This window comes from Euprymna scolopes, chromosome 37 (genome assembly GCF_053919585.1).
Source record: "Euprymna scolopes isolate OS-2025 chromosome 37, ASM5391958v1, whole genome shotgun sequence".
NCBI lineage: Eukaryota > Metazoa > Mollusca > Cephalopoda > Sepiida > Sepiolidae > Euprymna > Euprymna scolopes.
In genome coordinates, this window is record NC_136518.1 from 72,543,803 (window position 1) to 72,559,479 (window position 15,677).

The window sequence follows — 15,677 nt, forward strand, 5'->3', positions numbered from 1 at the left end:
CTTCCGATTTACATTTAGCCAGCAGAGCTTTCTTGTGCCATGACTAGCCTTCCGATTAACATTTAGCCAGCAGAGCTTTCTTGTGCCATGACTAGCCTTCCGATTAACATTTAGCTAGCAGAGCTTTCTTGTGCCATGACTAGCCTTCCGATTAACATTTAGCCAGCAGAGCTTTCTTGTGCCATGACTAGCCTTCCGATTAACATTTAGCCAGCAGAGCTTTCTTGTGCCATGACTAGCCTTCCGATTTACATTTAGCTAGCAGAGCTTTCTTGTGCCATGACTAGCCTTCCGATTAACATTTAGCCAGCAGAGCTTTCTTGTGCCATGACTAGCCTTCCGATTAACATTTAGCCAGCAGAGCTTTCTTGTGCCATGACTAGCCTTCCGATTAACATTTAGCCAGCAGAGCTTTCTTGTGCCATGACTAGCCTTCCGATTAACATTTAGCTGGATGAGGTTTCTTGTGCCATGACTAGCCTTCCGATTAACATTTAGCCAGCAGAGCTTTCTTGTGCCATGACTAGCCTTCCGATTAACATTTAGCCAGCAGAGCTTTCTTGTGCCATGACTAGCCTTCAGATTAGCATTTAGCCAGCAGAGCTTTCTTGTGCCATGACTAGCCTTCCGATTTACATTTAGCCAGCAGAGCTTTCTTGTGCCATGACTAGCCTTCCGATTAACATTTAGCCAGCAGAGCTTTCTTGTGCCATGACTAGCCTTCCGATTAACATTTAGCTAGCAGAGCTTTCTTGTGCCATGACTAGCCTTCCGATTAACATTTAGCCAGCAGAGCTTTCTTGTGCCATGAATAGCCTTCCGATTAACATTTAGCCAGCAGAGCTTTCTTGTGCCATGACTAGCCTTCCGATTTACATTTAGCTAGCAGAGCTTTCTTGTGCTATGACTAGCCTTCCGATTAACATTTAGCCAGCAGAGCTTTCTTGTGCCATGACTAGCCTTCCGATTAACATTTAGCCAGCAGAGCTTTCTTGTGCCATCACTAGCCTTCCGATTAACATTTAGCCAGCAGAGCTTTCTTGTGCCATGATAGCCTTCCGATTAACATTAAGCCAGCAGAGCTTTCTCGTGCCATGACTAGCCTTCCGATTAACATTTAGCCAGCAGAGCTTTCTCGCGCCATTACTAGCCTTCCGATTAACATTTAGCCAGCAGAGCTTTCTTGTGCCATGACTAGCCTTCCGATTAACATTTAGCCAGCAGAGCTTTCTTGTGCCATCACTAGCCTTCCGATTAACATTTAACCAGCAGAGCTTTCTTGTGCCATGACTAGCCTTCCGATTAACATTTAGCCAGCAGAGCTTTCTTGTGCCATTACTAGCCTTCCGATTAACATTTAGCCAGCAGAGCTTTCTTGTGCCATGACTAGCCTTCCGATTTACATTTAGCCAGCAGAGCTTTCTTGTGCAATGACTAGCCTTCCGATTAACATTTAGCCAGCAGAGCTTTCTTGTGCCAGGACTAGCCTTCCGATTAACATTTAGCTAGCAGAGCTTTCTTGTGCCATGACTAGCCTTCCGATTAACATTTAGCCAGCAGAGCTTTCTTGTGCCATGAATAGCCTTCCGATTAACATTTAGCCAGCAGAGCTTTCTTGTGCCATGACTAGCCTTCCGATTTACATTTAGCTAGCAGAACTTTCTTGTGCCATGACTAGCCTTCCAGTTAACATTTAGCCAGCAGAGATTTCTTGTGCCATGACTAGCCTTCCGATTAACATTTAACCAGCAGAGCTTTCTTGTGCCATGAGTAGCCTTCCGATTAACATTTAGCCAGAAGAGCTTTCTTGTGCCATGACTAGCCTTCCGATTAACATTTAGCCAGCAGAGCTTTCTAGTGCCATGACTAGCCCCCGATTAACATTTAGCAAGCAGAGCTTTCTTGTGTCATTACTAGCCTTCCGATTAACATTTAGCCAGCAGAGCTTTCTTGTGCCATGACTAGCCTTCCGATTTACATTTAGCCAGCAGAGCTTTCTAGTGCCATGACTAGCCCCCGATTAACATTTAGCTAGCAGAGCTTTCTTGTGCCATGACTAGCCTTCGATTAACATTTAGCCAGCAGAGCTTTCTTGTGCCATGACTAGCCTTCCGATTAACATTTAGCCAGCAGAGCTTTCTTGTGCCATGACTAGCCTTCCGATTTACATTTAACCAGCAGAGCTTTCTTGTGCCATGACTAGCCTTCCGATTAACATTTAGCCAGCAGAGCTTTCTTGTGCCATGACTAGCCTTCCGATTAACATTTAGCCAGCAGAGCTTTCTTGTGCCATGACTAGTCTTCCGATTAACATTTAGCCAGCAGAGCTTTCTTGTGCCATGACTAGCCTTCCGATTAACATTTAGCCAGCAGAGCTTTCTTGTGCCATGACTAGTCTTCCGATTAACATTTAGCCAGCAGAGCTTTCTTGTGCCATAACTAGCCTTCCGATTAACATTTAGCCAGCAGAGCTTTCTTGTGCCATGACTAGCCTTCCGATTAACATTTAACCAGCAGAGCTTTCTTGTGCCATGACTAGCCTTCCGATTAACATTTAGCCAGCAGAGCTTTCTTGTGCCATCACTAGCCTTCCGATTAACATTTAACCAGCAGAGCTTTCTTGTGCCATGACTAGCCTTCCGATTAACATTTAGCCAGCAGAGCTTTCTTGTGCCATGACTAGCCTTCCGATTAACATTTAGCCAGCAGAGCTTTCTTGTGCCATGACTAGCCTTCCGATTAACATTTAGCCAGCAGAGCTTTCTTGTGCCATGAATAGCCTTCCGATTAACATTTAGCCAGCAGAGCTTTCTTGTGCCATGACTAGCCTTCCGATTTACATTTAGCTAGCAGAGCTTTCTTGTGCCATGACTAGCCTTCCGATTAACATTTAGCCAGCAGAGCTTTCTTGTGCCATGACTAGCCTTCCGATTAACATTTAGCCAGCAGAGCTTTCTTGTGCAATGACTAGCCTTCCGATTAACATTTAGCCAGATGAGGTTTCTTGTGCCATGACTAGCCTTCCGATTAACATTTAGCCAGCAGAGCTTTCTTGTGCCATGACTAGCCTTCCGATTAACATTTAGCCAGCAGAGCTTTCTTGTGCCATGACTAGCCTTCAGATTAGCATTTAGCCAGCAGAGCTTTCTTGTGCCATGACTAGCCTTCCGATTAACATTTAGCCAGCAGAGCTTTCTTGTGCCATGACTAGCCTTCCGATTTACATTTAGCCAGCAGAGCTTTCTAGTGCCATGACTAGCCCCCGATTAACATTTAGCTAGCAGAGCTTTCTTGTGCCATGACTAGCCTTCCGATTAACATTTAGCCAGCAGAGCTTTCTTGTGCCATGACTAACCTTCCGATTAACATTTAGCCAGAAGAGCTTTCTTGTGCCATTACTAGCCTTCCGATTAACATTTAGCCAGCAGAGCTTTCTTGTGCCATTACTAGCCTTCCGATTAACATTTAGCCAGCAGAGCTTTCTTGTGCCATGAATAGCCTTCCGATTAACATTTAGCCAGCAGAGCTTTCTTGTGCCATGACTAGCCTTCCGATTAACATTTAGCTAGCAGAGCTTTCTTGTGCCATGACTAGCCTTCCGATTAACATTTAGCCAGCAGAGCTTTCTTGTGCCATGAATAGCCTTCCGATTAACATTTAGCCAGCAGAGCTTTCTTGTGCCATGACTAGCCTTCCAATTAACATTTAGCCAGCAGAGCTTTCTTGTGCCATGACTAGCCTTCCGATTTACATTTAGCCAGCAGAGCTTTCTTGTGCCATGACTAGCCTTCCGATTAACATTTAGCTAGCAGAGCTTTCTTGTGCCATGACTAGCCTTCCGATTAACATTTAGCCAGCAGAGCTTTCTTGTACCATGACTTACCTTCCGATTAACATTTAGCCAGCAGAGCTTTCTTGTGCCATGACTAGCCTTCCGATTAACATTTAGCTAGCAGAGCTTTCTTGTGCCATGACTAGCCTTCCGATTAACATTTAGCCAGCAGAGCTTTCTTGTGCCATGACTAACCTTCCGATTAACATTTAGCCAGAAGAGCTTTCTTGTGCCATTACTAGCCTTCCGATTAACATTTAGCCAGCAGAGCTTTCTTGTGCCATTACTAGCCTTCCGATTAACATTTAGCCAGCAGAGCTTTCTTGTGCCATGAATAGCCTTCCGATTAACATTTAGCCAGCAGAGCTTTCTTGTGCCATGACTAGCCTTCCGATTAACATTTAGCTAGCAGAGCTTTCTTGTGCCATGACTAGCCTTCCGATTAACATTTAGCCAGCAGAGCTTTCTTGTGCCATGAATAGCCTTCCGATTAACATTTAGCCAGCAGAGCTTTCTTGTGCCATGACTAGCCTTCCGATTAACATTTAGCCAGCAGAGCTTTCTTGTGCCATGACTAGCCTTCCGATTAACATTTAGCCAGCAGAGCTTTCTTGTGCCATGACTAGCCTTCCGATTAACATTTAGCCAGCAGAGCTTTCTTGTGCCATGACTAGCCTTCCGATTAACATTTAGCCAGCAGAGCTTTCTTGTGCCATGACTAGCCTTCCGATTAACATTTAGCCAGCAGAGCTTTCTTGTGCCATGACTAGCCTTCCGATTAACATTTAGCCAGCAGAGCTTTCTTGTGCCATGACTAGCCTTCCGATTAACATTTAACCAGCAGAGCTTTCTTGTGCCATGACTAGCCTTCCGATTAACATTTAGCCAGCAGAGCTTTCTTGTGCCATGACTAGCCTTCCGATTAACATTTAGCCAGCAGAGCTTTCTTGTGCCATGACTAGTCTTCCGAATAACATTTAGCCAGCAGAGCTTTCTTGTGCCATGACTAGCCTTCCGATTAACATTTAGCTAGCAGAGCTTTCTTGTGCCATGACTAGCCTTCCGATTAACATTTAGCCAGCAGAGCTTTCTTGTGCCATGAATAGCCTTCCGATTAACATTTAGCCAGCAGAGCTTTCTTGTGCCATGACTAGCCTTCCGATTAACATTTAGCCAGCAGAGCTTTCTTGTGCCATGACTAGCCTTCCGATTAACATTTAGCCAGCAGAGCTTTCTTGTGCCATGACTAGCCTTCCGATTAACATTTAGCCAGCAGAGCTTTCTTGTGCCATGACTAGCCTTCCGATTAACATTTAGCCAGCAGAGCTTTCTTGTGCCATGACTAGCCTTCCGATTAACATTTAGCCAGCAGAGCTTTCTTGTGCCATGACTAGCCTTCCGATTAACATTTAGCCAGCAGAGCTTTCTTGTGCCATGACTAGCCTTCCGATTAACATTTAACCAGCAGAGCTTTCTTGTGCCATGACTAGCCTTCCGATTAACATTTAGCCAGCAGAGCTTTCTTGTGCCATGACTAGCCTTCCGATTAACATTTAGCCAGCAGAGCTTTCTTGTGCCATGACTAGTCTTCCGAATAACATTTAGCCAGCAGAGCTTTCTTGTGCCATGACTAGCCTTCCGATTAACATTTAGCTAGCAGAGCTTTCCTGTGCCATGACTAGCCTTCCGATTAACATTTAGCCAGCAGAGATTTCTTGTGCCATGACTAGCCTTCCGATTAACATTTAACCAGCAGAGCTTTCTTGTGCCATGACTAGCCTTCCGATTAACATTTAGCCAGCAGAGCTTTCTTGTGCCATGACTAGTCTTCCGATTAACATTTAGCCAGCAGAGCTTTCTCGTGCCATGACTAGCCTTCCGATTAACATTTAGCCAGCAGAGCTTTCTTGCGCCATGACTAGCCTTCCGATTAACATTTAACCAGCAGAGCTTTCTTGTGCCATGACTAGCCTTCCGATTAACATTTAGTCAGCAGAGCTTTCTTGTGCCATGACTAGCCTTCCGATTAACATTCAGCCAGCGGAGCTTTCTTGTGCCATGACTAGCCTTCCGATTAACATTTAACCAGCAGAGCTTTCTTGTGCCATGACTAGCCTTCCGATTAACATTTAGCCAGCAGAGCTTTCTTGTGCCATGACTAGCCTTCCGATTAACATTTAGCCAGCAGAGCTTTCTTGTGCCATGACTAGCCTTCCGATTAACATTTAGCCAGCAGAGCTTTCTTGTGCCATGACTAGCCTTCCGATTAACATTTAGCCAGCAGAGCTTTCTTGTGCCATGACTAGCCTTCCGATTAACATTTAGCCAGCAGAGCTTTCTTGTGCCATGACTAGCCTTCCGATTAACATTTAGCCAGCAGAGCTTTCTTGTGCCATGACTAGCCTTCCGATTAACATTTAGCCAGCAGAGCTTTCTTGTGCCATGACTAGCCTTCCGATTAACATTTAGCCAGCAGAGCTTTCTTGTGCCATGACTAGCCTTCCGATTAACATTTAACCAGCAGAGATTTCTTGTGCCATCACTAGCCTTCCGATTAACATTTAGCCAGCAGAGCTTTCTTGTGCCATGACTAGCCTTCCGATTAACATTTAGCCAGCAGAGCTTTCTTGTGCCATGACTAGCCTTCCGATTAACATTTAGCCAGCAGAGCTTTCTTGTGCCATGACTAGCCTTCCGATTAACATTTAGCCAGCAGAGCTTTCTTGTGCCATGACTAGCCTTCCGATTAACATTTAGCCAGCAGAGATTTCTTGTGCCATGACTAGCCTTCCGATTAACATTTAGCCAGCAGAGCTTTCTTGTGCCATGACTAGCCTTCCGATTAACATTTAGCCAGCAGAGCTTTCTTGTGATGGAAATATTGAAGGACCTTTTGCTGATACATGTTTCATTTATTTCTTTCTGTCAGTTACATGGTTTTATTACAGCATCGTTCAGTTGTTTATGGAAAAATAAAACAACAGACCCTCAAAGAAATAATAAAACTCGACTATCTGGATTCTTGTGTGCTCCATTCCATTTCTCTCACTTTGTTGAATTCTTCTGCTTTCTGCTGAACCTCTACCATTCTCACCCCAGTTGATAACCATATGCTTTCTTTCTTTTGTGTATACCCGACCCAGTATCATATAAAAGCCCTCGCCCTCAGGGGTCTGACATTTGAGGGGAGACAGTTGGGTGGCACTACTTCTATGGTGGACTCCCCCACTCTTTGAACAAGTTGGAGCAGATCAAAATAATCACAGGTCCAACGACTGAAGTTAAACTCAATGCTCGGAACCGGATCGAAGGTGCAATACCACAAACAATTTTAGCATTTGGTTGGCGCACACCTTTTTTTCTTCTCTTCACCTTCTCTCTCATAGATGTGATGTTGCTGGTCACAATCACTTCTATGAATACTGTTATTACATGTGTGTTTTTCACAAATCACCTGATTTATTCCCCACTTCCTTTGCTCCAGCTCGTTTGACTCATTGGTCCAGTGGTCTTTATGAATTTAATGTTTTGATACATCATGATGTTACAACTTTCTGCTCCAATAGCTTCTGAAACTGTTTTCATAATGGTCGTTTTCCTTCTATCTATAACCATAGTCTTGTCAATAGGCATGTAGCAGCCGATATCTGCTACATCACAGGCAGAAGGTTCTTCTCTCGACTTGAGAGTGAACTGTCCCTAACTGTTGGACAGATTGACAATTTATTTTCTGTTCAATTCTTGGATTTGAATCCATTTCCTCCTAGCTTGTCCAATCATAAGCCAGCTCTTTATCACGTGACAGAGTATATAAAAGATGAAATCTGAAACCAAAAACCCTCTTTGATCCTGACCCTGCCGGGCAACGGACATTAGCCTAGGGTGAAAGACCCAGGTTTAACGTGAGTATTACAAGCTAACAATGGCTCTTTTCAAACTCCCATTTGTTTCCACGTGCGGTACTCAAACGAACATGCTAAAGAATATACATCGATACAACTCACACTCACCCACGACAACACGTAAACATGCTGAAGTCTTTGCCCTTTCTTTCTCTTTTACCCTGCTTCCTTTGTTCCGACGACTACTAGCTGGAAACACATGTAAACAGAACTGAACTGTTCTCTTTTTCAACCAGCCGGCATGATATTAATTCTATCTTCATACAACCTACTACCTCGTTTCTCTCTTCTACTAATGCTACTAACGAAGATACCAAATAAAGTTGTTTATTAATATAGAATGAAACTCCATTGCGTTCTCTCATGTCTATAAACATCTCCTGTATTTGCGATAATCATCTTATGTCCTTTTTAGCTCCTTACAGCAAGTAGCTTCATGCCTTGTCTGGAACGATTTCCACACAAAAAAAAAAGGATATGTTAATATTTTTTGTATAAAAAGTAAGATTAGAATCTTAGCCTCGCTCTGATACTATCGACGCCCCTCCCCCAGCCCCCAAATTTTAGGAAATAGAAAAAAAAAATTTTTTTTTAAATAATAAAAAAAATATTAAATAAATTTATCAGCTGAACAAAGATATAGGAAGTTGTTCACCAAAGTACACAAAAGGAAACTGACATATGATTATTAATCAAGCTAAGGCAGATGACTGGAACATAGGACCGGATATAGAGAGCAATGAGTTTTGCAAAAGGTTACAACAGTTAGGGACAGTTCACGAACAGCCTGGGGTTTGTGACATTTGATGACAGTTACAGTTGAAGATCATGGCCAGTCTGGCTCAGCTGAATAAAAATTGTGGCTCATAACAAATCAAGATGAGCTCAGCCGATGACTATGTAGCTTAGGATTTTAGTGTGTAGAAAATCGATGGTGTCACCGAGTGCAACTGATATTTGCAGAATTTGTCAGAGTTTGTGTTTTTTGCTCAAAAACTATAAATGTCTTAATTTTCCAAGTTTTTATTTTTATAGTATGGAAAGTCGATCGTCGGCCCCTTGCCGATCTTATATTCCAAACACTCCCAATAGGTGTCGCTAGCAGTGTATCATTCAAAAACAAGATGGTGTTAAGTTTTTCTTCGATAAAATGTCTCATAATATTTGATTTTCTTAAACAAAAAAAAACTACTTGATCGATTTATGTGATTTTTGGAATATTGCATTTTAAGGTAATTGTTTCACAAAAACAAAAAAACAACACTTGATGTAAGTTTATAAAAAGGATGACAATTTATTTTCTGTTCAATTCTTTCTCAATGTACTATGACTTTCATATTTGTTTTTTTCTTTACTTCCTTCTGTTTCATCCTCTAATATATTTGGGAAAAACTGACATTTGGGGAAACTCCATGAATTAGTGTCTTATACATATTATTGAGGTTCCCCCACCCCCACCCATCCAAGTGTTGAGAAGTAAAAACAGAAAAAATATAAGAAAATATTTAAAAAAACATAACAGAGAAAAACATGACAGAAAAAAAACATAACAGAAAAAAAAGAAAAGAAACAATATAACAAGAAAAAACATAACAAGAAAAAACGTAACAGAAAAAAACAACAGAAAGAACATAACAGAAAAAAAACATAACAGAGAAAGACAAAGAAAAACATAAAAAGATATCACAAAAAATAAAAGAAAATAAGTTTATCAGCAAAACAATGGAAAGAAAGTTGTTCACAATAGAACGCAAAAGAAAGCAAAAATAGGATTGTTAATCAAGGTGTGACAGTGATTTGGGATAAAAAGAACAGACAACAGATCAATATGTTTAGAATTAGTTTTAGGAATGTCAATGAGTTTTATGACAGTTTTTGACAGTTTGCAGACAGTCTTGGGTTAGTGATAGTTGACAACAGTTACAGTTAGGGAGTAGCGAGTTGGGCACAGGTCGGGAAATGAATTGATCAACGGATTGATGAACATAACCTCAGCAAGCAGCTAATACATTGACTTTTGCCATCAGAGGGTCGAATAAATATCAGTTGCACTCGTAAATTTTTTTTCAAAGTTCAAAGTGTCACAAATTAATTTTCATTTTTGTTTTTTCAGGAAACATACAAACTCATGTACAAAGTTCGACTCATTTTGTTCTCGGTGAACTCTAAAAAGATGATTAAAAAAAAATGTGCCCATATTCCGACCAAAACTATGCTGAAAAAGAATAGATTAGCTTTTTGGGTGTGTGTCTCGTGTAGTTTCTGACTTATTAGCACACAAGCAAAGGGTCAAATTCAGCCGAAGATGGAATACTGCTGCCACATCTAGGGAGGTGCCGCTCAGAGCACCCTTAATTGCCTTCAGAGAGTATCAAATAGACTTCAAAATCATTTCTTTTACTTGTCGTTTTCTTACAGAAGAAACGTTGCTAGTCCTTTTCTACTCAATTTGTATCGGAATGATAGATCTTTGACTGTGCTTCAAGCTTTGATACCCCCAATAAGGCATTCGCAGCAAGAACTCATTTTAATATAATAGAGGCATGTCTATTTTACTGTAGTGATTTGGGATAAAAGGACCAGACAACAGATCAATATGTTTAGAGTTAGTTTTAGGAATGTCAACTGATATTTGCAGAATGTGTCAGAGTTTGTGTTTTTTGTGTTTTATTTTATTTTATGTTTACATTTGTGAGCCATCGTCTATTTAATCCGTTAAATAGAGTTTCAAGTTCTTGACGAATGTATATAAGGTAATTAGTTGTTTCACAAACAAAAGAACACTTGACGTAAGTTTATAAAAAGGAATGACAGTTTATTTTCTGTTCAATTCTTTCTCAATGTTTTTTTTTTTTACAAGGTGGTCACCACTTATCAAGGCCCGGAAGCCACTCAGGGATAAGGGTTATTGTAAGTACAGTACGTTTGTGTGGATATTTAAAGTGTCTACTTAAGGGGGCGGTTCATCAGGAATTTGTTTACGTTGGACTTGAAGACATCCAAGTTGTAGTCAGGAGGGAAGCAGGCAGACGGAACAGAGTTCCACAGGCGTGCTATGGAGAGAGAGAGAGAGAGAGAGAGAGAGAGAGAGAGAGAGAGAGAGAGAGAAAGAGAGAGGGGGGCTGTCTTCTCTCTGACTCTTTTTCCTTAGCTGGCATTATGTTGTTTTATTTACAAAAAACTTTAGATAGGAATTTCGTTTTTCCATGCCGCATTTCACTGGCCATTATTAAATTCGTCCAAGGCCAAATTTCAATTTCAATTTCAATAAACTTGTCAATTGAAAAATGTTGTTTTCAAAGTTTATGCACTCGTCTTTCAATGATTTTGACTTTTGATGACATTTCTTAATTTGAAGATTTCCACAATATTTACGTGTGTGCATCCAGCAACAACTCCGGTGTCGCCCGGAATACTATTCAACACATCTTCTTAACAATCACCAATGTGTGAGAGATGGCGACACGGCCAGAACTAGTAGAGAAGATGAAGAAGCAGAAATCTATGGCACACAGGTCGGCGATGTTGTCAAGTGGCGGGCCACATGGTTATCATATCGCATTTATGATCTGAGATTGATTTAATGAACGCAAATAACTGAAAGGCCAAGATGTTAAGAGCAATGCAACTTGCATAGGAGTATGTGAAGCTTATTGTGATTAAAACAATCAGGTGTTAACTATTCTACACTTGTCCTGATGGATTGTTAACTATGCTGCACCTCCAAATAACAATTTCTGAGGTGAAAATCAACACTACTGTCAATATTCACTACTCAAAATTCGACACACTGCTGCCAAAACATTGCTATTCTAAAAATTAGACACTCTGCTGTCAAAACTGACAACTCCAAAACATAACGCACTGCTGACAAAACTTATACTCCAACATCCAAATCCCAAATCGACCCAATCTCTGAAAATCATGTTTTTTATTTCAAACCAGAAGAATCTCTTTCGCATATTAGATGACAATATTGCAAGCATATATAGAGAAAAGACGTCCATTTTTATTTCTTTTTTCTTCATTCTTTTTGTCTGCATGGGACTCTACAGGCTGCACAAAAACAGGTTTGTACCAATTTTTAAGGTGTTTAATTACAGAAGAGTAACTTATCTTGCCTTTGGTAGCATTTCAGACCACAATTATTAAGGACTTTCAGGCATATTAAAGAAGGAAAAAAAAAAGTTGTTTGATGAAAAGACAGGTGAAAAAAGCAGAAAAGAATTACATTGTGTTGAGTAGGTCGGACATTGGTTGCTGCTTTTGGCAATGTCACTTATGACAAATATGTCGGTGTCTTTTTTTCTCTTAGTTTGACAGAAACATTCCGGAATTCGACAAGATACACTTAAAGAAGGTCAGAGATTACATCAGCCAAAATGTTGTGAAAATGATACTTAAGATGAGAACAGTAGTCTGAAGGAGAGGGCGTGGTATTCATTTTACCAGACAAGATTCCATGTGGTTGAATTCTTTCTTGAATTCGAAATCTACCATATTTTTTTATGTTTACATTTGTTAATATATAAATAAAATGAATGTATTGTATTTAGGTATATTTACCCCTTATTCTGTGTATGTCATGGCATTAACTTTGATATATACAGGGTATTTTTTTTTTTTTTAGATGTAGCAAACTTTAAATTGACTATTCTATTTACTTTATTTGCAGATCTGGCAACTTTCGGTTATTTTGAGTTCAGCTTGGTTTAGCAATTTATCATGAAATGACTGACACCTGAGCAACGTTTGCAAATTGCAAATGATATGATCAATTTACTGAGAGAAAGATTTGATGGACGAATAATTTCATGGAATGGACCTGTTACTTTGCCACCTCGTTCATGCGATTTAACCCCATTAGATTATTTTCTTTGGGGATATGTAAAGTCCCATATCTACACTAATAAACCAGACACAACAGATCACTTGAAAGACAACATTTGATGTGTTTAACTGGAATTTAATTTCGTAGAGCTTAATTTAATGCATAGAGTTTGTGAAAATTGGATCTCTAGATTATGCCATACAAGTGTGAGTCGTGGGGGACCATATGCCTAAAATTGTATTTAAATTATAAATGCCAAAAATTAATCTTTTGAATAAACCACATATTTGTACAATAAAAACATTTTTCTGTGATTTATTTTTATTTAAAGTTCGCTCCCCCCCCCCTAAAAAAAACAAAAAAAACACCCTATATGTTTTCCCTTACAGAGTGATGTAGATAACTGTTGTGGGGGACTCACCCGTAACCAAAAGATGAACTCTTCCAAACTGTATAAATTAACTGAGAGTTCTGACTCTCGGGGTGGTCAGTGTAATTTTGTAGTCCGCCATCATGGCGGTACTTACTATGAATGGTTGATCTTTGTATGAGCTGTTTTTTGTTTCAATATATTTTATCTTTTCTAACTCATCTCTATGCTCGTGGTTTTCCTTAGTGACCCTTTCAGGGCCACAATAACTACATAACAAGTTAAACAGTTAAAACCGTATTAATAAAAACGAAATGGTTGGAGGGAAAGATCATGGGTAGAAGAAGCAGAGGACGACAGCGAGAAACATATGTTGACAGTCTGAACACCTGAACAACATCAAAAATGATGAGCAACAATGAATTCATGAATGCAGAGAGAGAGAGAGAGAGAGAGAGAGAGAGAGAGAGAGAGAGAGAGAGAGAGTCATTGCCGTCAATGCCTGTACCAAGCAGGAGACCATTTGATGATGATTTCACTTATGGCAACAGTGTCAGCGATATCTCACAGTTTGATATTTTGAAAGTGTTTAGTTTATGTTGTGAGGACTCGCCCATGTACTAAAAATGAACTCTTCCGAACTGTATAAATTAACTGAGATTCACGACTCTTGGAGTAGTCAGTGCACTTTTGCGGTCAGCCATCTTTGTGGTACTTACTACAACGGTTGCTCTTTGTATATGCTGTTTTTTGTTTCAATATATTTTACCTTTTCTAACTCATTTCCGTGTTGTCCTTAGTGACTCTTCCGGGGTCACAACAATAACAAAAAGTAAAATCTAACCTCTGATCTTCAAGCACATCTTCTTGCAATGGACCAGATCGGTTGAAACCTAATTGACCGTATAGCTAAGCCAGTAGACACAGGAAATATATGACAAATAGCAAAGAAGAGAGGACAAACGTAGATGAAGAGTTGTCAAAGAAATGTATTTATTCCATCATAAATACAAGAGGAAAAATGTAGAAAAAATGTCAAAATATTAATTGATGAAGATTCTGGAAGCAGAAAGGTTGAAGAAATAGGAAATGTTGTACGTGTACCGCAGCAGAGATTGGATGGGTACAAATGTGAGACACTGAAAAAGCTGGAGATGTGGAAACTGGATGCTGGGCAACATGGGATGACATTGCACATGGATTGATATGGATGTGCCTGAGGTGTGATGAGATGTTTTAGGTAGGTTCGGTTGTGTGGATGTCACCAACAGCTAGATGCGAAAGAAACAAAGGTTGCAGGAATGGAAGTGAAAAAAAACTGGATTCTGGACATCATGGAATGATGTCACATGGAGATTTATATGGACGTCTCTGAGATGTGATGAGATGGTTTAGATAGGTCTAGTCTGTGTGGGCATGACCAAGGGCTGGATTCGACGGGAACAGGCTGAAAGCAAAGAAGCTGGATGCTGGAACTAAGCATTGTTGGTCATTGGAACAGAGAGCTGGACATTGACGAGCAATAGAACAGAGTGCTGGAAGTTGATGGCCACTGGAATGGGGAGACAGAGACTTCAGACAGGAACCACAAGAAGGAGCTAGGGCAGGAACCACTATTGCAGGCAGTATTAGAAGGAGCTGCTGAAAGTTGTTGGAGCACGAGATGCTAGAGTCAGAGCAGTTGTAGTAAGCTGGAGCCAGAGTTAAAAACTGCAGGAGTAAAAGTGGGAACTGGGAAGGAAGCTGGAGTCAGGTGGATGAAACAGGCAAGAAGGAGTGAAAGATAAAATTTAAAATTGCATTTTAGTTAAATTGACCATAAAAGGACAATTTGATTGCTGCTACTATCGCCCATGTATGGAGTATTGCTGTCATATTTGGGCCGGTGCATCGGCTACTAGTCTCTCGCTCCTTGACAGGGTTCAAAAGAGAGTCGCAAATCTGATAGGCCCTAAACTGGCATCTAAACTTCAGCCTCTGTCCCATCGTCGAAACGTTGCATCCCTCTGCCTGTTCTACAAGTATTATAATGGTGAATGCTCTGAAGAACTGCAAGCACTTGTGCCCCCACGACGTGAACACCCTCGACAGACCCGACAAGCTGCAAAATCTCACCCCCACACTGTAGAGATCCCTAGATGTAAAAGATCTTTCTACTCCAGTAGTTTCTTCCCCAGAACTGCTAGACTTTGGAATTCCATTCCAGGTCACTGCTTCCCCAACTGTACTGACATGCATAAGTTCAAGTGCAACGTGAACCAACATCTCGCTGCCCTAATCCCTACATAGTACCCCAGTAGATGTTTCCCCTGATAGTAGCCCCCTACACCAAAGTGGCAATGTGCCTTGTTTGGGGTGAAAATGTAATAAAAAAAAAAAAAAAAAAGTACTGATGTCTTCTCCTCTTGGGGCTTGATAACGGATTATGCAGTCGGGGATGGGGGTCTCCTGATCCCCTGCTGAATAGTTTTTTTCTGGTCGAAGTTTGCTGTACCTATATAGCAGGAGGAATGTTACAGTGGTGATGTCATCAAAAAAACAAACAACTATAATTAATTAACGACCAAATTTGGCTCAGTCAGAAATAACTAAAGTCTTGGTTGATTGTATTTACATAGATTTTGATCAACATTGAGATGCTGGTATTTGACTGGATATTAGGAAGCTGAACCACATGTGTTTTAAGGGTCAAGATTTTGAAGATGTGGCTTAACACTCATGTTTTTTGGAAAAAGGTTTATT